The 22,974-nt window shown below is 41.7% G+C and overlaps 1 long non-coding RNA gene across 1 annotated transcript in view; it reads left to right on the top strand.

The window, feature by feature from the left end:
• Window positions 1-2,247: 2,247 nt before the first annotated feature.
• LOC134348408 (uncharacterized) overlaps window positions 2,248-22,974 on the top strand; it is a 72,522-nt gene continuing 51,795 nt past the window's right edge. The window contains exon 1 of the long non-coding RNA XR_010018419.1: window positions 2,248-2,410. This is a non-coding gene — a long non-coding RNA (uncharacterized LOC134348408). The remainder of the gene's footprint in view (window positions 2,411-22,974) is intronic.

Raw genomic sequence — 22,974 nt, 5'->3', positions numbered from 1 at the left:
TTCTCATTGAAATGATCAGGTACTTGGTACCTTACGTGGTTCTGATTCTCCCGTGCACAAAAATATTTTCTGCAGTCAATGGGCCCTTTGTCACGAGTAACTGTCTTTCGAGGCTTCAGTCAGATCAGCTGCGATGTTTGATTGGTATTGTAGTAGAATACTTAGCTCAGACAGAAGTGCTCTTCTGCTTCTTTTTATGAGATGGTGTCATTGATAACATACTTAGAATTTGTACAAAGGATAAACAATAGACAAATCCGTGCTTTGATATCTGCACAAAAATTAGATTTAGTTTCTGCATTGGGTTGATCTGAACACTTTGATTTTCTAGTGAACTGAAGAATGGAGAGGTCCTGTGGTGGATGTGGTCATGTCAGAAAAAAACATACTTTCCACTTCCCGTAGTTTTGGCCTGTGGGGAGCTGGAGCATTGTGTACCCCTTTCTGTGTGTATGTTAAATCCAGTTTCCAAAATTTCAAATAGTCATTCAGCAACAGAGCTAACAGAAATAATGATAACGAAAAAAATAGGGCCAGATTTTGCAGTAACAGGATAGATCCATGTCATAAATAAGAGAAAATATGCAGATGCTGGAAATCCGAGCAACACACACAAAATGCTGGAGGAACTCAGCAGGCCAGGCAGCACCTAGGAAAAAAGTACAGTCGGTGTTTTGGGCCAAGACCCTTCAGCAGTCGACTATACTCTGATCCATGTCATAGCAGTTTCTTTAGACTTGCCTAATTTATGAGTTTACAACTTTCTTTCCGCATAAAAGTTAGTGGAACTGTGAGCTGTTGTTGGTATAGCAAAGGCAGCAGAGATGTTGGGGCTTTGGCGAAGAACAGGACAATAATTGTATCATTTTATCCGATGGCATTGCAGAAAGAGTAGCTAAAAAGCGAAATCAGTGTCAAAGTGGGAAGCAAAATAAGGAAGGATTTGAAAGGTTGCAATGAAACAAAAAGAGGATTGAATAAAAAAGATTCAAAAATTAAAATGTTGAATTTGAAGTTATAGGGATCTCCAAAAAGACAGTTCACAACCTGATGGGGCTGGTTCAATCGCCGCTCGACAAGGTTTACTCACCTCTGCACTGAACTGTGGCTGTGGCCTGCAACTACCACCGTGGGGACTCACTTTTGTGAACTTCAGTTCTAAATGCTATTTGATTACTTTTATTGTTTGCGCGGTTTGTTTTCTCTGCATGTTGAGTGTTTGATGGTCTCCATTTGTTTCAATAGGTTCTACTGGATATCTTTGTTTTGTAGCGGCCTATAAGGAGACAAATCTCAAGGTTGTATGAAGTATACATACTTAGATAATAAGCGTACTGTGAACTTTGAATTAATGTAACCCCATACTCATACTCTTATACACACTCATAATTTTCAAATGGAGGGCGAATCGCCATTTAGCATATTAAAGATGACTTGCTTCTGCTCCGGTTTATGGTAGGGTTGTACTGGAAATTAGGCATCACTGGGGCAGCACAGTGGCAGAACCAGGAGATCTGCTGCCTCACAGTACCAGTACCTGGGTTCAATTGTGACTGCAGCAGCTGCTGCTGTCCGTGCAGAGTCTGCACGTTTTCTCTGCGGCTACACGTGTATCCTCTCACATTTCAAAGTGTGAAGATTGCTAGGCCGTTGCAAACTTCCCCTTAAGTACAAACGAGCGTCATGAGCTGGCAGGGATTAATGGGAATGTGGAGAGAACAGAGTGATATTGATGCCTTTGAGCGATGGACTGCAGGCCCAGTCTCCTCTGTGTTTTTACTATGTCATTGAGAGGGGAACATTGTTACAAATGACCAACGTTAACAATAACATTCTGTGGTATGTTGAGGAAATAATTAATGTGTAAATTCAGCAAAAACATGAAAATCTCAGGGAGATTTGGATGTTGTTTTCATGGAAATCAGAGTGAAGAAATTGTGGGGTGATTCACAGTCCAGAGTGTTGGATCCTTTCTCACGGAGAGCCACTAGGTAATGTAAGCATGAGTACAGGTCTCTGTCTGTACCATTAAAACACTGTGTAACGCCCTGGTTCATATTTTTACTGTTATGCTGTATGTTTTTCATTTTGGCAGTTCTGTGAGAACGGTCTGTTCTGTTTTCATGCTTGTTTGGGTTACTGTTGAAGATAAGAGAGAGGAGAAATGTGTGTCATCCAATTAGGATGGTCGAGTTAAGGGGAGGTTTCTCTGGTGAGGGACACTAAAGTTGGGCTTGGAGCTTTTGTTCGAGAGGAGATGAAGAGAGAAGATGCTGGGGAGAACCGGTCGTAGCATACGATCTGGTGGGAGACCTGTTTGTCTGAGATGGATTGCGAGTGATGTTCAGAATGTGGTATGAGCTTTCACGTTGACCAAGGTTCCAGCGCGTGAGTGACAGAGAAGTTCAAGGTGAGCTCCAACTTGTGCACGTTTGACTGTTTAATTAGAACGGGCCCTTTTCTTTTTGTTATTCTTTACTAACCCTTCATAAATACAATTCCTTTAACCGTATGCAATGTACTGTCTGCTATTTCGCGGCATTAATTTGTAACAGGGTAACAGATGGCACAGCATCCACACAAACCAGGGTTTGGGGTGGGATCGAGCACACCTCAAAGTCACGAGTTTGGCGGGGCTGGAGGCTGTCTTCCCTGGACTTACACAGCTGAGGAAACCGGAGTGTTTCAACTGTTTCATTTTATGTTTATTTCAATTTAGTTGCCTAGAGATATTGAACAATTAATTTTTTGAAGCATGACTTTTTACTCCAAAAGCACATCAGTTTGAAATTCTAAGGTAGTGAAGTTTTGTTGCTGTCAACTTTTTAATATTTACCCTAGTAAAATGTTTAGTTAGGCTTTGCTTCAGTACTTAACTCGCTGCATTCTATAAGTAATTGTACTCAGTGCCCTGTGTTGTTTTATTAATGTGAAGGATGTTGTATAGGACCGAAATTGGTTTATTTTGGTTTGTATTGTTTGTGTGTTCTAACTTGGCTCATTAAGAATATTTATTGCACTTTGCACAACATTTGAAAATCCACTTTTCTGAATGCATTCTTCTTCCAGTGTGTATGACAAAGAAAATTACCTTTTTAATATCAAGGGGCAAGATTAGAATTGGGTCCTTGCCTGAATGCTGATTACCGGCTGTAATAGAACTTACAGCACAGAAGAGGAACATTCAGGCGATTATGTATGTAGCATTGCTTTGCTTGAGCAATCCAAGACTAATATGAATGATCACTTAGTTCCCACAGTTCAAAAGCTTCACTTGCATGAAATATTTATCCTCTTTCCCCATAAAGGAGCGATCAGTTTTGCCTTTACCACTCTCAATGGCACAGTTTTCGAAAGTCCAACCAGCCCTCTGGTTAAAAGCCTTTCTTCTAACCTTCTCCTTTCACAGCAGACTGATCGTTTTCAATTGCTGTCTTTTCCTTACTCATTTGTGAACCAGTCATACAGAGGCCTAACCAGTGGACCCCAAGGCTGTCACATTTAACCCATGCTTAGTGCTTGTAATGTGGGAGCACAGAGCACTGTGTCAACAGCAAACTAAGCAAACATTTCAATGCTCCAGTGCTCCCTCACCACATATTTGACACTGCCGCAGACTTTCCACCTAAACCCCACAGTTTGCCATTTCTTTGACCGTGACAGCCATTCACTAAACAGATTGGATCACACTTATTGACATCCAGTCCCTCTCTTATTTATCAGGATGTCTGGCAACTAAAAGCAGCTACAGCTAACCAACATACGACAGACGCACCGCCTGTCATTGCACAGGTCAGTAACATATTCCATGGAAGATTTTACTGGGTCCATGTGAGCTTTGATCATTGCCTTCTATTCTGCTGTAGTCAGACTGAGACTGTACATACAAAGTGTAACTGGGATCAGAACATATCTCTCACAATATGTAAATCACAGTGATTCCTGAAAGTGGAAGCACTTTGTGAATGCAGTACTTTTCCATGCTCTTCAATAACTCCTTGTTCCAGTTTCAGAGGGATGTTGGCTGGGTCTGTGTTTTTTCTGGCTGATTTGACGACCTTTTCACACCTTTGCCACTCTGAGTACTTTCACACTTCTCTCCCTGAGCTCGATGAGTGTCATCCAGAATGGCTTTAAATGGCGTCCTCCTTGCAGAACAAAGGTGCCCTTGCCCAGGTTTCTAGAATTCACTGATCACAAGCCTGTATCTAACCCACTGGGCTTTCCGTCCCACTCCTCAGGCAAGTGAAGGAGTAGCTTATAACTGGGGGGAAGACCACAGAAGTAAAGTACCATCACCTCAGATCTGTATTCCATGTAGTGTTTGGGATGTAAGTCAGTAAAGTATACTCTTGTGCCATGCCTCCTTCAGTTACTGATAACTAAAATGATGCTGGAGAGGTAGTAGTGGGGGACAAGGAAGTGGCAGATGAAATGAATAAGTATTTTGCATAATTTTTCATTGTGGAAGACACTATCAGTATTCCAGAGGTTCGAGTATCAGGGGGCAGCAGTGAGTGCAATGCTGTTAGTAGGGAGAAGGGAAACTTGGGAATCTTAAAAGGTCTGAAGGTAGGTATGCCACCTGGACCAGATGGACTACACCCCTGGGTTCTAAAAGACGTAGCTGAAGATATTGGAGGCATTAGTAGTGATCCTTCAAGGATTAGGTTCTGCAATAGTTCCAGAGGACTGATAAATTACATATGTCATTCCACTCTTCAAGAATGGAGGGAAGCAGAAGAAAGGAAGTTATAGGCCAGTTAGCTTGACTTCGATTGTTGAAGATGTTGTTTCGGGGTACTTGGAGGACCATGATAAACAGACCAACGTCTACATGGTTTCCTTAAGGGAAAATCTTGCCTGACAAATCCATTAGAATTCTTTGAGGAAATAACAAGCAGGATAAACAAAGAAAAATTTGTGGATGTTATGTACTTGAATTTTCAGAAGTCCTTTGCCACGCATGAGGTTGCTTAAACAAGATAAGAACCATGGTATTACAGGAAAGGTAATAGCATGGATAGCACAGTGGCTGATTGGCTGAAAGCAGAGTGGGAGCCTTTTGTGATTGGCTGCTGGTGACTAGTGGTGTTCCACAGGGGTTGGTGTGGGACCGATTTCTTTTACGTTATATGTCAATGAGTTGGATTACAGAATTGATGGCTTTGTGGCCAAGTTTGCAGATGATATGAAGATATGTGAAGGGGGAGGTAGTGTTGAGGAAACAGGGAGGCTGCAGAAGGACCTAGACAGATTAGGAGAAGGGGCAAAGAAGTGGCAAATGGAATACAATATATGGTCATGCATATAGTGATAGCAAGAATAAACGCATTGTCTATTTTCTAAACGGGAAGAAAACTCAAAGATTCGAGGTGCAAAGGAACTTGTCCAGGATTCCCTAAAGGTTAATTTGCAGGTTGAGTTGGTGGTGAGGAAGGCAAATGCAATATTACCGTTAGTTTCAAGAGAACTAGAATACAAACACAAGGATGTAACGCTGAGGGTTTATAAGGCCTTGATGAGTCCTCACTTGGAGTGTTGTGAGGAGTTTTGGGCCCCTTATTTAAGAAATGATGTACTAACATTGGAGAGGGTTCAAAGGAGGTTCATGAGAGTGATTCTGGGAATGAAAGGCTTATCATATGAGGAGTGATTGATGGTTTTTTGCCTTTACTCACTGGAATTTAGAAGAATGTTGGGGATCTCATTGAAACCTATGGAATGTTGAAAGTCGGAGATAGAGTGGATGTGGATAGAATGTTTCCCATGGTGGGAGAGACTTGAACTAGAGGGCACAGCCTCAGAATTCACTGATATCATTTAGAGCAGAGATAAGGAAGGATTTCTTTAGCCAGAAGGTGGTGAGTCTGTGAAATTTGTTGCCACAGGCAGCTGTCGAGGCCAGGCTATTGGGTGTACTCAGGGCATAGGTTGACAGGTCTTGATTAGTCAACGTATGAAAGGTTACGGGCAGAAGGCGGGAGAATGGGGTTGAGAGGGAAGTGGAGCAGCCATCATGAAATAGCAGAGCAGATTTGATGGGCTGAAAGGCTGATTCTGTGTCTGTGTCTTATGGTCTTAATTTTCCTCTTCTCCAGCTAGTTTCTCCTGCGGGGTCCCACAAGGTTCCATCCTAGGTCCCATTCTTTTCTCGATATACATGCTTCCCCTCGGCCAAATCATTCAAAAACATGACTTTTCCTTCCATTGTTATGCTGATAACGCACAGCTTCATCTCCCCTTGAAACCAAACGACCAGTCAAATCCAGTCAGCCTCAAGAACTGCTTTGAGGACATGAAGTGTTGGATGACACAAAACTTCCTACAGCCGAATGAAGGCAAGTCTGAAGTTGTCCTATTTGGCCCCCCTGACTCCAACAAAGTGATTACCAACAGTCTTGGTAACCTGTCTACCATTGTCAAACCCCATGTCAGAAAACTTGGTGTGATATTTGATTCCACCTTTAAGTTTGACAAGCAGTTAATGCAGTAGTAAAAGGCATTTTTTTCCAGCTTCATACTATTGCCAAAATCAAATCGTTTCTCTCTTTTAAAGATCTCGAGAAAGTCATCCATGCCCTTATATCCTCCTGCTTGGACTACTCCAACTCCCTGTACACTGGGATTAGTCAGTCATCCCTGTCCCACCTGCGACTGGTCCAGAATGCCGCGGCCAGGCTCCTGACAGGTGTCTGGAAGAGGGACCATATTACTCCTATCCTGGCCTCTCTCCACTGGCTACCAGTACGGTTCAGAATTGATTTTAAGGTTCTCCTGTTTGTTTATAAAGCCCTAAATGGGCTGGCCCCCTCCTATATCACAGACCTTCTAACCCCTTATTCTACTTCCAGGTCCCTCAGGTCGGCTGACTTGGGGCTCCTGGCTGTCTCAGATCTAAATTTAAGTTCAGGGGCGACCGCACCTTTGCTGTTGTAGCCCCTAGACTGTGGAACAGCATTCCCCTCCCTAACAGATCTGCCCCCTCCATTGACTCTTTTAAGTCCAGGCTCAAAACTTACCTTTATTCACTAGCGTTTGAATCTTCCTGATGTGGCCGATTTTTGGCATGTGCCTAGGCTCATGTGTTGTTTATTTTGTGCCTATAAGCTGTGTGCCTTGTTGTTTATATCTGTGTTTCTTGTATTTGTGATTTTAGCTACCTGTTATGGTTTGTACAGCACTTTGCTTTATAAATAAATTTGACTTGACTTGACTTGATTATAATTCTGCAGTATCAGGTGTGTTGAATTTATTGGGTGGAAGGACTAGGAAGGACGTTGGACATGTTTGTTAATGCAAGTGGGGAATGCTGACTGCTTTATTCAGTGAGATGCCATCAAACTGCTCCCTCCACTGGCTCGTTTTGCCACCCTTTCACATCTATGTCATCACGGTCTGTCTTTCACTGATGGAGCCAACAGGATGCCATCCCAGGATGTTGTCCTTTGCAGAATAAAGTTAGATGGCATACTAGTTTGTGATGGAAAATGAGAGGGATCAGAAACAGCTACAGGGACTTGTTCAGGTATTCAAACTTGTCCACTTTTAAAAGGGCATTTTAACTTGGCCTTGAATTCACACGTGGTCAGGACTCTGCTTCTGCTCAATGTATTTAATGACTTTGGAGGCCTGCTGGTATCCAACCATGTCCCCATCTCTGGTTCAGCAAAACTTTGCAGCTTCCAGAAAAAGGAGCACAGGACTAAATAATTATCAGAGCAATTGCTCAGTATGACGTTTGTATCTAGTTATTTTCAAAAGTAGTGAATTCATTTGAAAGTAAAATGAATTGGTGCAAGCAACAAGGCTCTGGACAAGGAAGAATTGTACATTTTGCCTGGACCCCAAGCCTTCTGTTTCAAAAATCAGATGGGTGTGCATGACTAAATTTCCTGTCAGCCACGGGTGCAATGCAAACATTGATGGCTGGAAAAAAGTGATCTGGAACCATTTGCAGGTAAAAAGGTTTGGAGTAGAGAGGCTTTAAATGCAACTGTTATTGCAGTGCCATTTATGGTTGTGTACATCAGTCACAATGAAGATTGTGAAAACTCTGCACCAGCTCCATTGAGAATTGGTTGCTTCAGTCATTCACACCATTATTGTAAACATTACATTGCCTCTTCAAGGGAAATTGTAATCAAAGTGCTCTTAATCCTCACTCACTATCCATATGGATATACTTAATTCGGAATACTGAGGACATTTCCCCATGCACCTCAGCCTTCTCTGTCATAATGAGATCCACTGTCTCACATTACAAATTCCGGTGATATATCAGCAGGAAAACGATAAATTTAAAATTGACATTTTGATGGATTAAGACTTATTATTATTCCACAAGTCCAGGAGTGAAGGGTGAATGGAGTTTGGTGCATGATAGTAGAGTTTGGATCATTTCCAGTTTACAGAAGGTTTAAGATGGGACACCAGCCAAGATAGTATTCATCATGTCTGAGCAAATAAAAGGCTAGTGATAGCTTTGAGTCACCACCCTGATATTTATTTCTTTATCTGTGTCAAATATTGTTTTCTGTGAATTGCCTTGGGATTATTTTACTGTGTTAAAACATGTAATGCAATTGTAAATTGCTGCTTTGTATTTGCTGCGTAAGTGCATCAAACAACAGTGAGAGCTCCAGTGTATATTATTGATTTGGTAATACATTAAAAAAGAACAATCAAAAATGATTTGCAATAGTAACTTTAGAAATATCGACAACAATGACTTGTGTTTTCAGGTTGTTATGAGGAACTGCAGGTGCCATTTAACCTGGTTCAGTTTTATTTGCTTTCACTCATTATTTTATGCTGATACAAGTATGCTAATTGGTGTGTGTGGTGATTAACTATTTCTGTGCCCTGCCATCCCCACATTCAACCCAGTGCAGCGACATCTTCATTAACCTTTGTTTGCCTTGGTTTGTAATGGAAAAATAACAAATATTGACATGTCCAAATATTAAAAGAGAACTTGTTTTAGACTCTTGAATGAAAGAACAGGATTTATTAGTTCTTTGTAGTTCTCACTGTTTGCTGACAATAAGCTACATTGCTTTGCACATAAATGGTCCAGGAATGACTTGCTAACAACTTTCTTTGTAAGCCTGATCATTCATTCACTTTTCTGTCTGCATGTAGTTTCAATCAGGTTTGAGTAAACAGAAACTCTATGAGATGGGATTAGGTTCATAAACTTGCACTTTTTGTTGAATAGGAAATACTAAAACCTAGACTAAGTTTTCTAAGAGTAAACAGAGGTTCCCACTTTGTTCATATTCTGTGTGTTTACAAATCATTAAATGAACTTTGGACATAATACTGAAGCTGTTTCTTTAGATTGAAATCAAAAGTTATGTATTTCCAATTTGCAAATGCAGTGCCTTTCCTAACTTCCATTAGGAAGTGCAAATATATATATACACACTGTATATATGACATGTGTCCTGTTTGAGAGGAGGTATGAGAACCATAGGAGATGGGGTACTGGCTCCATCAATAGTTAGTCCTTGAATGTATCTTTCAGATAAATAACTACAATGCAGAAAAAAATACAGTGGAAACAATCAAAGAAAGGCATTCATACTCAGTTCATGCTAGAGCTGTTGGGGAGGGTTTAAACTAATTTGGCAGGGATGATAGGGCTGAGGATGGGGTGTTTGGTATATAACTAGATGCAGTGAGCAGTGAGACAGTGAGGAAGGACATACAGATGATAAGGCAAAATTGCAGTCAGTGAGATGAGATAAAGTGCAACTGGCAGCCAAAATCGAAAAGGGTGATGAATACAGGACTGACGGTGTTATATCTGAATGCACACAGTATCAGAATAAAATAGATGATATTGTAGCGCACTTAGAGATTGGCAGGTATGCTGTGGGCATCGCTGAGATGTGACTCAAAGAAGGTCATAGTTGGGAGCATAAATCCAAGAATACACAATGTATTGAAAGGTCAGGCAGGTGGGCAGAGGCAGTGATGTAGCTCTGTTGGTAAAAAATGAAATCAAATCCTTAGAAAGAGGTGACATAGGATTGGAAGCTGGAGAATCCTTGTGCATAGAGTAAGAGACTACAGGGGTAAAAAGACCCTGGTGGGAGTTATATACAGGCTCCCAAACAGTAGCCAGGATGTGGGCTACACATTACAATAAAAGATAGAAAAGTCATGTAAAAACGACAATGTTGCAATCCTTCCTAGCGTGTCACACCAGACAGTTAACCATTCTTGTCTGGCTCGTGGTGTCAGGATTGGTCTCCATTCAGATTAACCAGGTCATGATATGAAAGTTCCCAACTCAACCCTTTGTTTTTTACGAGGCTGCGTGGCTGGCTTGACGCTCAACCCGGCACTGATGGAAAGCGTGCTCGGGGGTGGGGAATGGCCCGACTTGGATTCGAACTCTAGAGCCTTTGCTCTGAAGTCTGGCACTGATGCCGCTGTGCCACCAGCCGGCAATGTTACAATGATCATGGGAGATTTCAATATGCAGGTAGATTGGAAAAATCAGGTTGGTGCTGGATCCCAAGAGAAGGAGTTTGTAGAATGTCTACAAGATGTTTTTTTTTTAAGTGCAGCTTCTGGTTGTGTCCACTGGGGAAAGAGCAATTCTGGACTGGGTGTTATGTATGACCCAGTATTGATTACGGAGCTTTAGGTAAAGGAACCCTCAGGAGGAAGTAATCATAATATGGTAGAATTCACCCTGCAGTTTGAGAAGGAGAAGTTAAATCAGATGTATCAGCATTACAGCAGAGTAAAGGGAATTAGAGGCCTGATAGAGGAGCTGGCCAAAGTTGATTGAATGGAGACACTAGCAGGGATGATAGCAGGACAGCAAATGCTGGAGTTTCTAGGGGGAAATTAGGAAGGCAGAGAATAGATACATCCCAAAGATGAAGAAGTATTCTAAAGAGAGGAAGAAACAAGGGAAGTCAAAGACAGCATAAAAGAAAAACTGAGAGCATATGATGTAACAAAAATAAGTGGGAAAGCAGAAGATTTGCCAGCTTTTAAAAGTCAACGGAAGGCACGTAGAAAAACTGAAATATGAAGCTAAGCTAGCCAGTAATATTAAAGAGGACACAAAAAGGTTTTTTTCAGATATATAAAGAGTAGAAGAGAGACAAGAGTGGATATTGCACAGCTGGAAAATGACACTGGAGAGATAGTAACACACACAAAATGCTAGAGGAACACAGCAGGCTGGACAGCATCTATGGAAAAGAGTACAGTTGGTTTCAGGCTGAGACCCTTCATCAGGATTGGGGGAAAAGAAGAGTCAGAGTAAGAATGTAGGGAGATGGGAGGAAGAAACACAAGCTGATAGGTAAAACTGGTAGGGGGAGAGCGCTGAAGTAAAGAGCTGGGAAGTCAATGGGTGAAAGAGATAAAGGAGTAGAGAAGGGGGATTCTGATAGGAGAGGACAGAAGCCCATGGAAGAAAGTAAAGGGGGGAGGAGCACCAGAGGGAGGTGATATGCAGTTAAGAAGATAAGGTGAGAGGGGGAAATGGGAATGGGGAAAGTTGAAGGGGGGTGGGGGGAATTATTACCGGAAGTTTGAGAAATCAATGTTTATGCCATCAGGTTGGAGACTACCCAGCCGGAATATAAGGTGTTGCTCCTCCAACCTGAGTGTGGCCTCATCGTGACAGTAGGGGAGGCCATGGACTGACATGTCGGAATGGGAATGGGAAGTGGAATTAAAATAGGTGCTCACTGGGAGATCCCACAACTCCTGGAGTGGTAGTAATGGGGGGGCAAAGTATTTTACATCAAACTTCACAGTGGAAAGTACTATCAGTATGCCAGAAAATTATAAGTGTCAGAGGGCAGAAGTGAGTGTCAATGACTAAGGAGCAAGTGCTTTGGAAACTGAGAAGTTTGAAAGTAGGTAAGTCACCTGGACCATATGGACTACACCCCAGTGTTCTGAAAAATATAACTGAAGAGATTGTGAAGGCCTTAGTAATGATCTTTCAAGAATCACTGGATTTTGAAATAGTTCTGGAGGAATGGAAAATCACAGATTCCACTCCACTCTTTAAGGATGGAGGGAGGCAGAAGAAAGGAAATTATAATACAGTTAGCCGGACTTCAGTGTTGGATAGATGTTGGAGTCGAATAGTAAAGTTAGGGTTTCAGTGTACTTGGAGGCACAAGATAAAATAGGCCAATGTCAGCCTGGTTTCTGTAATGGGAGATCTTGCCCTATAAATCTGTTGGAGTTCTTTGAGGAAATAATAGGCAGCACAGACAAAAGAGAGTCAGTGGATGTTATTTATTTTGACTTACAGAAGGCTTTTGACAAAGATCTGCACATGAGGCTGCTTAACAAGATAAGAACCCATGGTATTTGCAGGAAAGATACTACCATGAATAGAAGATTGACTGACTGGCAGGAGCCAAAGAGTGGGAATAAAGGGGTCTCTTCTGGTTGGCTCCTGGTGACAAGTGGTGTTTTGCAAGAGTTAGTGTCGGGACTGCTTCTTTTCATGTTATATGTCAATGATTTGGATGAAGGAATTGATGGCTTTGTGGCTAGGTTTGTGGATAATATGAAGATAGGTGGAGGGGCAGGTAGTGTTGAGGAGGCGGGGCGTCTGCTGAAAGACATAGGCAGATGCGAGAATGGGTTAAAAAGTGACAGATTGAATATATTGTAGGGAAGTGCATTGCCATTCACTTTGGTAGAAAGAATAAAGGCGTGGATTGTTTTGTATTTAATATTTCAGCAGTATTTCAGTGATATTGTAAGTACATTGTTTGATTTAAGCATTCTCATATATTTAAATAGTTTATGGGTTATGTGTAAAATATGTGAAATACATATGTCATGCGCAACCACGTGATATGTTGCATGCTACATTTAAAGTTAAAAATGAAGTTATACATACATTTTGGACTTCCGACTTTGCCCTTCAATTAGATTTTATGTTTTGGAGTACAAACCATAACAGTTGTGATTTTTTAAAAATAAAAACAAACCCCAGATGGCAATCTGCCTGTTGGAGCGCAGTGAGACGCTCAAGTTAAAAAAGAGCGCTGCAAGACAGTTGAGTTAAAAAAAAAGCACTTTTTTTTCCCTTCAGAATAGCTGTTCTCTTCACAAAAGGAGAGATGATGGTGAAAAACAAGGCAGAAAAAGGAAGAATCCATTATTTTGTAAATGGTGAGTAACAGGTGATAATAATAATAAGTAAATAAAACAAAAGCTACATTGGAAAGATAGACGTGTTCCATTGTACAATGGATAACTATACTGAGTGGACTGAGCAGTACTTTGAAGCAAATCAAATTGCCAGTGAGAAACCAAATTGCCAACCAGTTTTGCTGAGTGCATTGGATTTAAAGCACACAGTTTGCTTAGAGGTTTAACTGCTCCAACCAAAACAGGCAAAATGTGGCTTGGTTTTAAACTGGAAGAGAGTTCAAGGAGTTTCAGGAATAGGAGGATCATTTGATGGTTCTTGGGCCTGTACTCACTGGAGTTTATAACAATGAGGAGGAATCTCATTAAAATCTATCAAGTATTGAAAGGTCTATATAGAGAGGTTGTGGAGAGGATGTTTCCAATAGTGGGTGTATCTAAGACCAGAGGGCACAGCCTCAGGATAGAAGGATGTCTATTTACAGTAGAGCAGAGATGAGGAAAAATTTATTTAGCTAGAGGATGGTGAAACTGTGGAATTCATTGCACAGGCAGCTGTGCAGGCCAAGTCATTGGGTTTATATAAGGTGGAAGTTGATAGGTTCTTGATTAATCAGGGCATCAAAGGTCACAAGGAGAAGGCTGGAGAATTTGGTTGAGAGGGATAATAAATTAGCCATGATGGAATGGAGGACGACTCGATGGGCTAAATGGCCTAACTCTGCTCTTATGTCTTATGGCCTTATGAATTAATTTCTACATGGCATTAGGATTAACAATACACAGCCTGTGCTAAATCTCCAAAAGTCTAATTTGCATGGTGCGATTTTCTTGCTTGTAAATGAACCAGCTCCAATTTTTTTTTACCCTATTCCACCAGACTTTTGTTTTTAGTTTTATTTAAGTCTGTTAAGTCATACATTTTATGCTTCTCAATTTTAATGACATAATTAAATTGATCTCTTCTTCCTTTGTTATTGTACATTTGTTCTGTATTGCTCTATATTAATGAGTATGAAGCTTCTGTTTCTGGTTGGTCATTGATCTAATACAGCATATTTACTACAATTTTTCAAAACACAGAGGTGCCCAGTAATTCAAGAGAAGCAGAGCATCAGCATTGTGCCAGCACATACACTGCACACACTGACCTCTTTACTTTCTGCGTTGCTTGCAATTGCTTTAGAGTGTGGGCCAGAACTCTGTGCATTTTATGTCTGACTGGAAATGAAGTGAAAGTTAATAAGCATTTAAGGTAAAATCCTATCTTCGTAATTCATGCTAGCTGGGTGGTAACTATAGTCCATGTTTAGATGTATCAGTACACACACTTTCAACATTTCATTAAAACCTTTCTACTTTGTGGTCTAAATGTCTTGTGTTTCTCTTACGTCTCTTTCAAGTAATCTACTTTATGTTAGCTACATCATTTTAAAGAAGTGGTTGAAGGGTCTGAGCAGGCGACTGGGCCTTACTGGGGAGCTTTTGCAAAAAGCAGGTATAACTAATCAAGGGGAGATCCTTTTATACAGTATCATTCTTTGCTGTTACCATTGGCTAGCACTAATCTCGTTCCAAAAATTCCCAAACCTGCTAGAAAGGGTAGCAAATGTTTGCCTACACAATTCTTTAATCACTTTGCATTAAAATCTATCTGAGCCTCATGCCTTATTCTTCTTCGTCGAATCATTACCTGCCCAGCCTGATATATTCTATTTCTTTTATACTTCCTCCACCTTGCAAACATTCAGTGTGTGAACTGGGACCTGGGACAACCTCTGTTGTCTCCAGTGTGCACACTGGAAGGAAGAATTCACAACAGGAACACGCACAACACGCTGGAGGAACTCAGCAGGTCGGCCAGCATCCGTGGAAACGAACAGTCAACGTTTCAGGTCGAGACCCTTCGTCAGGACTGAAGAGGAAGGGGCAGGGGCCCTACAAAGAAGGTGGGGGGAGGGTGGGAAGGAGAAGGCATTTAGGTGCCAGGTGAAAAACCAGTAAGGGGAAAGATAAAGGGGTGGGGGAGAGGAAGCAGGGAGGGGATAGGCAGGAAAGGTGAAGAAGGAATAGGGGAAAACACAATGGGTAGTAGAAGGAGGCAGAACCAAGAGTGAGGTGATAGGCTGCTGGGGGAGGGGACAGAGTGAAATAGGGATAGAGGAAGGGAGGGGGAGGGAATTACAGGAAGTTGGAGAATTCAACATTCATGCCAAGGGGCTGGAGACTACCCAGACGGTATATGAGGTGTTGTCCCTCCAACCTGAGTTTGCACATCTTCTATAAGCCCACTGACTCTCCTAACTACTCGACTATACCTCTTCCCACCTTGCCACATGCAAAAAGTCTATTCCCTATTCCCAGTTCCTCCGCCTCTGCCGCATCTGCTCCCAGGATGAGGCTTTCCGTTCCAGGACATCTCAAATGTCCTCTTTCTTTAAGGATCGTGGTTTCCCTTCTGCCGTCATCAATGATGCCCTCATCTGCATCTCCTCCATTTCCCGCACTTCGGCTCTCACCCCATCCTCCCATCCTCCCATCACCACAACAGGGACAGAGTTCCCCTTGTCCTCACCTACAACCCCACCATCCCCTGGATCCAGCACATTATCCTCCGCAACTTTCGCCACCTTCAACAGGACCCCACAACTAAGCATATCTTTCCCTCTCTACTCCTCACCGCTTTCCGCAGGGATCGTTCCCTCCGCAACTCCCTAGTCCACATGTCCCTCCCCACAGATCTCCCACCCGGCATTTATCCCTGCAAGCTTAAATGCTGCACCTGTCCCTATACCTCCTGTCTCACCACTATTCAGGGCCCCAAACAGTCCTTCCAGGTGAGGCAACATTTCACTTGTCAGCCTGTTGGGGTCATCTATTGCATCTGGTGCTCCCGGTGCGGCCTCCTCTACATGGGTGAAACCCGACGCAGATTGGGGGACCGCTTCGTTGAGCACCTCCACTCCGTCCGCCACAATAGACAGGATCTCCCGGTTGCCACCCACTTCAAATCTGCTTCACCTTCCCATTTGGATATGTCCATACATGGCCTCCTCTACTGGCATGATGAGGCCAAACTCAGGTTGGAGGAACAACACCTCATATACCGCCTAGGTAGTCACCAGCCCCTGGGCATGAACATTGAATTCTCCAACTTCCTGTAATTCCCTCTCCCTCCCTTCCCCCATCCCAGTTTCACTCTGCCCCCTCCTCCAGCTGCCTATCACCTCCCTCTTGGTTCCACCTCCTTCTACTACCCATTGTGTTTTCCCCTATTCCTTCTTCACCTTTCCTGCCTATCCCCTCCCTGCCTCCCCTCCCCCACCCCTTTATCTTTCCCCTTACTGGTTTTTCACCTGGAACCTACCAGCCTTCTCCTTCCCACCCTCCCCCCACCTTCTTTATAGGCCTCTGCCCCTTCCTTCTTCAGTCCTGATGAAGGGTCTTGGCCCGAAACGTTGACTGTTCATTTCCACAGATGCTGCCCGACCTGCTGAGTTCCTCCAGCGTGTTGTATGTGTTGATTTGACTCCAGCATCTACAGAGAATTTTATGTTTAGAATTCACAATAGATTTGCTGCTTCTTGATTCATGTCACCTTTAGGAGCATTCAGTGTGATTATTGTTTCTATTTTTTATTCTCTTGCAGTGGAAATAGTGAAAGAAGTGCTTGTCATTTCTTTTATTCTTACTCTCTGCTAGAACACTAACCACTATTATTTCACAATCGGATTGTGCCCTGTGGTGTTAATTGTTCAACATTATTTTGCAAAATGCTCTTATTCATAAAAATAGCAAACCACCATGGATCATGTAAAATGTTACAAAACTGATTCCCTAAAGAATTAGACTTCAAAAGAAAATATCTGATTAGATGTGCTATCTTGTGCAAATGATCAATTTTTCTATTGTGAAAAGGGGTATTTAGTTAACTTAGCCAAACGTGAATTGCACTAAATCTCTAGACAGTGGCCTAGATTTTCAGGGCCAAATCCATATATGGAAGTTCATATATATGGACATAGAGTCAGACAGCAATAGAAGCAGACATTTGGTCCGCCACATCCACACTGACTAGTGGGGATCTATCTGTAATTAATCCCAGCTTCTAGCGCTTGTCCATCATCTTCAACACCAGGGAGATTCAACAGTGGACTGGTGAGAAGTGTGAAGGTGGGATGCTGAGTTAGTGGAGGAGGAGAAGATGGCGGCGCAACGCAGCTTGCACGGCCACTCCGGTGAATGATATCTGTAATCTGTCAAGTAGGGTGCCATGCATAATCCTGATTTGATGGAGACAGACGTGAGAGAACGGAGGAACATCTGGAGAAACTTCTGAAATGCCGTTTTCGCTGCCTCTGTTACTGTGTGATTCTGAATCTCCGGAGGGGAAGGCCCCAAATCCTCAGCTTTGCTTGTTGCTCAGCGGCCGGGACGGTGTCGAAGTGCTCGGCAGAGATGGTGCTTGGTGCTAGGTGTCGGAGGCTCGAAGTTTTCAGATGGACTCAGAGTCGGCTGCTTCCAGTGCATCGACAGTTGTCGGTGCCTGGTGGTTTATGGCAGAAAGAGTTTCTCCCTTCTGCCACCTGCTAGCGGGGACTAGCGGGGACTATCGGGATCGGAACTTTGAGACCTTTTTTACCATTCCCATGGTCTGCTCTTTATCAAATTATGGTATTGCTTTGCACTGCTGTAACTATATGTTATAATTATGTGGTCTTGTCAGTGTTAGTCTTTGGTTTGTCTTTTTTTTGTGATATCGCTCTGGAGGAACATTGTATCATTTCTTAATGCATGCATGCATTTCTAAATGACAATAAACGAGGACTGAGTGTCCTCATAATCTAATCTAATCTACTCTAAATAATCTAATCTAATTTAGAGAACATTTTAGCATATTTTGCCAGCTGCAGTCACTGGTTCCGACCAGAACTGCCACCGTTCAACCATTTAAACTAAAATTAGTCTCATTCTTCTGTGAAGGAAGTGTTGAGCCAAGAACTCTAAAGTTTCCTTTTTTTTACTGAAATGTATCATATTCATAACAATTGCAAATCTTTGTAATGGAAAATGGTCAAGTGGGCATTTTCAGCACGTCATATGATTCTTTTATGTTGACATGATATAAGCTTTCATTTACATGCAACCTTACAGCAGCCAATTCATGAGATTTTTCAGATTCTTGTCACTTCCTGTTTAATGGCAAGAGTCTAAAACTGAAGCCTTTCCAGTGGTGAACTTCCTAACATCCACTGACACATGTTATTTTGCCACACTAGGATGTAGACTGCACCATTCACTGGAAAACTAGTGAGTTTCAGGCAAACAGAGGGCAGTATTCACTCAACTGATGGCTCCCCAGAGCAGGTAATGTATGTCTTAGAGTGTGACCCTGCTGTGCCCTGTGCTCTGCAGCTGTTCAATGTGAACTTTGACAAAGACAACTGTACTGCTTTCCAGACACTTACAGAGTAACAGGTTGTAAAACTGTCAAACTGTACACTGGATCTGGACCTTTCCATATTTTTGCTGTATTTCGGCTGACACCTCGCTGTCCAAGACAGAGGGCCTGCAAAATTAACCTTCCCATCTTTCTCAACTTAAATCCAAGTGTATGGTTTGTTACATGCCTCAAGGAGATCCCGTGACTTTCTTGTGAGAACGATGTAATGGTCTTTTGGAGGTCACCTGATGTAATTTTCCCTCCGATGTGAGGTCACGTGATGACATGTTCACCACGGGTATAAAAGGGAAGACCCTTGGCGACGCAGTTAGTTTTTCAGTTAGAACGTCAATGAGATACTCTGCTCCGCTGTGTAATTGCAGTATGACGCAGTTTTGATTTTAAACGGAGTTTTACGTTCTAATGTAAGGTACAGAAGTCTGGATTGGCAGGTTGACAATCGCTGCCCGGTTTGTTAATGTAACTTTTCAGTAACATTGGAGAGTGAAGATGGGACCCTGAAGGAGACGTTGGACGGGTTTGGAAAGGACCGACCATTATTGAAATCATTCAAGAAAGAGTGATCTGCATGAGATAGCGTCTGCTAAAAGTGGCAGAAAGGCTGTGCAAGATCTATTCTACGGAGGAGGAAGGTCAGTGCCTTTAAAACTGTTCTATTTCTGTCGTCGTGATTCCTGTGGACAAGTCAGTATCTGACTGGGAGTGGCAGTGACGTTGTGTCTTCGAGGAATTCGTTACTTCGTGAAAGTCTCTCCTAAATGACTATATAAATATCTTGGACTTTAAAATTTACTATTCGAAGAACTGTGTTTGAAATTATTGCTTTAAGAACTGATTTCGCATTATCGCTTTAAGAACTAGTACTGAGTAGCAGTTTACTGAATGGCCGCATAGCCGTTTACTTCCACTTAGGGTTTTCATTTTTTTTTCATTGTTTATCAGGGTTTAATAAATGTTTGTTTGTTTGTAAGTCCTGACTCGATATATTCATTGTTGCCGATCACGACAGGTTCCAGCGTGTGGGCATGGGTAAAGTCCAGACAATTCTGTCCAATAATTGTCAAGATAGGGTAGTATCGAGTCAACACCAATTGATACTCTTTAAATATAGAGTCACGAGGTCAGCCTTTTCTTGAGACAAGAAACAGTAGCAAGAGTAGATTATTCCTATCTGCCATTCAGTATGATTGTGGCTGATCTTTTGCCATAGTGCACTTTCCTGCATGAACTCAATAGCCCTTAATTCTACAATAACTTTATTTCCTTGAGTTCTATCAGGCTGTGTATTGAATATGCTCAGCAAGTGAGCCTTCATATTATTCTTATTTGTAGAACACCAATGATTCAGTACACCTTAAGTGAAAAAATTCTTTTCTGCCCAACATGTGTTCTTCAGAATCTCAATTTTTTTTAAAAATAATAACCACATAAGTTGCAGTTTTTTAAATTGTTTCCTTAGAGGTCCCCAATTCATGGGACTCATTTTTCCTAAGTGCAGCAGAACAAACCAATGTTTCATGTAGGAGTTTGGTTACGTATTTGCATAATAATAATTTAGGTATAAAATATAAAGTGTTCTTCTGCACAATCCTTGAGATTGTAGTTAGGATTTTAAAGAATTGTTTAAAGAAAAATGAGACAATGCATACAGAATTCAAAGCAAATTCAACTGTTGGAAATCGTCAGAAAATTGAGTAGTTTTGACCATAAATATTCAGGAGAATTTGGAATTAAATGAAACCCAAGTACATTGTGGTCCAACACTGATTTCTAAGAATTATTTAAAACAGAGTTCTGTGCCGCAAAATCAAAGAGAACAAGTTCAGCTGACAAGCAATTAACCGTAGTGAAATGATTCTTTGGAAATTCAGAGATGAGAGTTCAAAGAAAATTCACTAGGTTTATTCCTGTGATAAATGATTTGGCTTTGAGCTATTGGCCTACTTTCATTGGTGTTGAAAAGAATGAGCGATGATCTATTTAAAATATCGTTGTGAGGGAGGTCACAATCATATCTCAAAAAGATCTCCTAAATGTGTTATTAGAAATGAGTTTTCATTTAATTAGTTATGAAATACACATAGTATCTGCTTGATGTTTTTTTCCCTTGAAGCTTAATATCTCCTAAATTACTGGGAATGAGTTATCAGTTAAAAGATAAGTGAAATGGATGCTGACAGAAGAGAATAAAAACACAATCCCAAGGTAAGGTGAAGTAAAGGGCATAATTTTTCTCAAAATAGTCATGAGGCCAAGATCAGTCGTCTTTATTTCTGTGCACAACCTGCAGCAACTTTAGGAAAGGATACCCAGTAAAATCAGAAATCCATAAGGCACAGTCTACTGTATTAGATTCATGAAAATGATTTCCCTCATCAAGGTACATTAAATGGTATGATATGAATTTGTTAAACTTACATGAAAACTCACAACAGAAAGGTAAGTTACGTTCATTCCAATCTGAGTAGACCATATATTTCCTGCTATTTGGCTTCTCCTACACTGAAAACTGTAGACTCATTCTGTGAGATGTTATTGTCGGAGATTTTAAAAAATTGAAAAATCAAAATTTAATAGCTAAAGCTATAATATTTTCTTTTTTTCTTCACAAAAGCAGCACATAGGTCACATTGGTATTACAAAGGGATAATTGGGCTTCCTGCGTGGATAAACCTGGCATTTGAAAGCTGGCTGGAAGTACTGGATAGATGAAGTTTGGGCCCTGAATCCATTGTTTTTGGTCTCAGAGTTGCAGAAGTGATTTCTCTGACACCACCAAGCCAACACAGTAAACAGTTCTCTCTACATACTCTATTCTACCATGGCTACAAACACATGTCAGGTGACATAACTTATAAGCACACTAGCTGACAGAGATGGACATCTTCATTATCTGATTCATGGAAATTGCATATTCTGTCAATCACCACTTTTCATAGTTGGGATAACACTCCCTTTTATACTAATTCTGCACAATATAATGTACCCCTTCAAGCAACCAAGCACCCTCCAGTAATCAGAAAACTCTAGTGGGCACCAAAGCCTAAGGACCAGCTATAGAAGGGAACTACTTGACCCACCAAGTGCAAGATGGATCCCTACAAAGAAATTCCATCAGTTCCATTGCACCTTGCTCTGTTCCACCAACCATCTTTGGGAACTAAACTGGAGACACCAGTGGATAACGACATGGTCACAACAAGAACACACAAACTCTACACTGACATCACCCGAGATCAGGATCAAACCCAGCACCTGGGAGCTGTGAGTCACGAACCAGTTTCTCCCAGACTGGATGGTATCAGAAGCCATTCTGTTGGGAATGACCATAAGAGTGTGAAGTTAACAGGAAGAGCCACTACAACGTGGAGCTGGAGCAAGAGGTTGGGAAGAAGGGCAATTTGCCAGATGGTTATATCCATTCCATCTGTACTAGGATCAATTGTCCTCCCTGATCACCAGCAGCGAACAATGTGACAGGCAATTGATCTTCATTATGACAGCTTTTACTCAACTTTGCAAGTTGCTGCAACCACAAACATTTCCTAATAGTGGGGAAGAATCAGAATTTTTATAATTCTGACTGCAATCCTGGTTTTAAACTTTTATCCCCCTGGCTTTTTGCAGCTAGAGTCAAGATTAACCTTCAGGCAATGAGCATCACATCAAGTAGTATTCCTCAGTAAAGGAAATCAAAAATACCGCAGATGGTGGAACTCTGAAACATAAATATAAAGTACCAAAAACAACAAGCAAGATTACATTACAGAACTGAGAGCCACTGTCAGAACAGTTACCTTGGACTTAAAACATTAACTCTTTTCTCCCCACAGTTATTAGACCATGTGCTCATAAGACAAAGGAGCAGAATTAAGCCATTCAGCCCATCACATCTGCACTGCATTAGATGATATAGTGTATTTTTCAGATTTGTAGTGCTATGTCCACCGATCAATAGGTCCCTACCCTTCATGCGAGGGAAATGGTGGCATGCCCAACAGGTGTGGGCTGTCATATTCAGCGGTTGCCCGATGTTGTGGGCTGTGAAGCATCTGTCGATCTTATGGGCTGAGGGAACATGAGCCTCACTGATGATGCGGGCCGGTAGAGCTAGGTGCCAAGATGTCCACAATGGCAATCTGTGCCTTCCTGCTGTTGTTCAATGTACTATATTTATTTATTTTACCCAAACCATAACAATAACGCCAGTCCTGAAAGCATGCAGCCAAGAAAGTAAAGCAGTCAAGTCTCAGCATACGCCAAAGCATAGTGGGTTAAGTCATCATCAACTCAAGTGTCACAGTATGCCCATGTACACCTGGAGAATAAAGGCACATATGTAAGGCTCCTTTTCA

Source organism: Mobula hypostoma, chromosome 1 (genome assembly GCF_963921235.1).
Source record: "Mobula hypostoma chromosome 1, sMobHyp1.1, whole genome shotgun sequence".
Classification (NCBI taxonomy): Eukaryota; Metazoa; Chordata; class Chondrichthyes; order Myliobatiformes; family Myliobatidae; genus Mobula; species Mobula hypostoma.
Note: the sequence above shows the minus strand (reverse complement) of the source record. Positions and strands in the feature narration are given on the sequence as shown.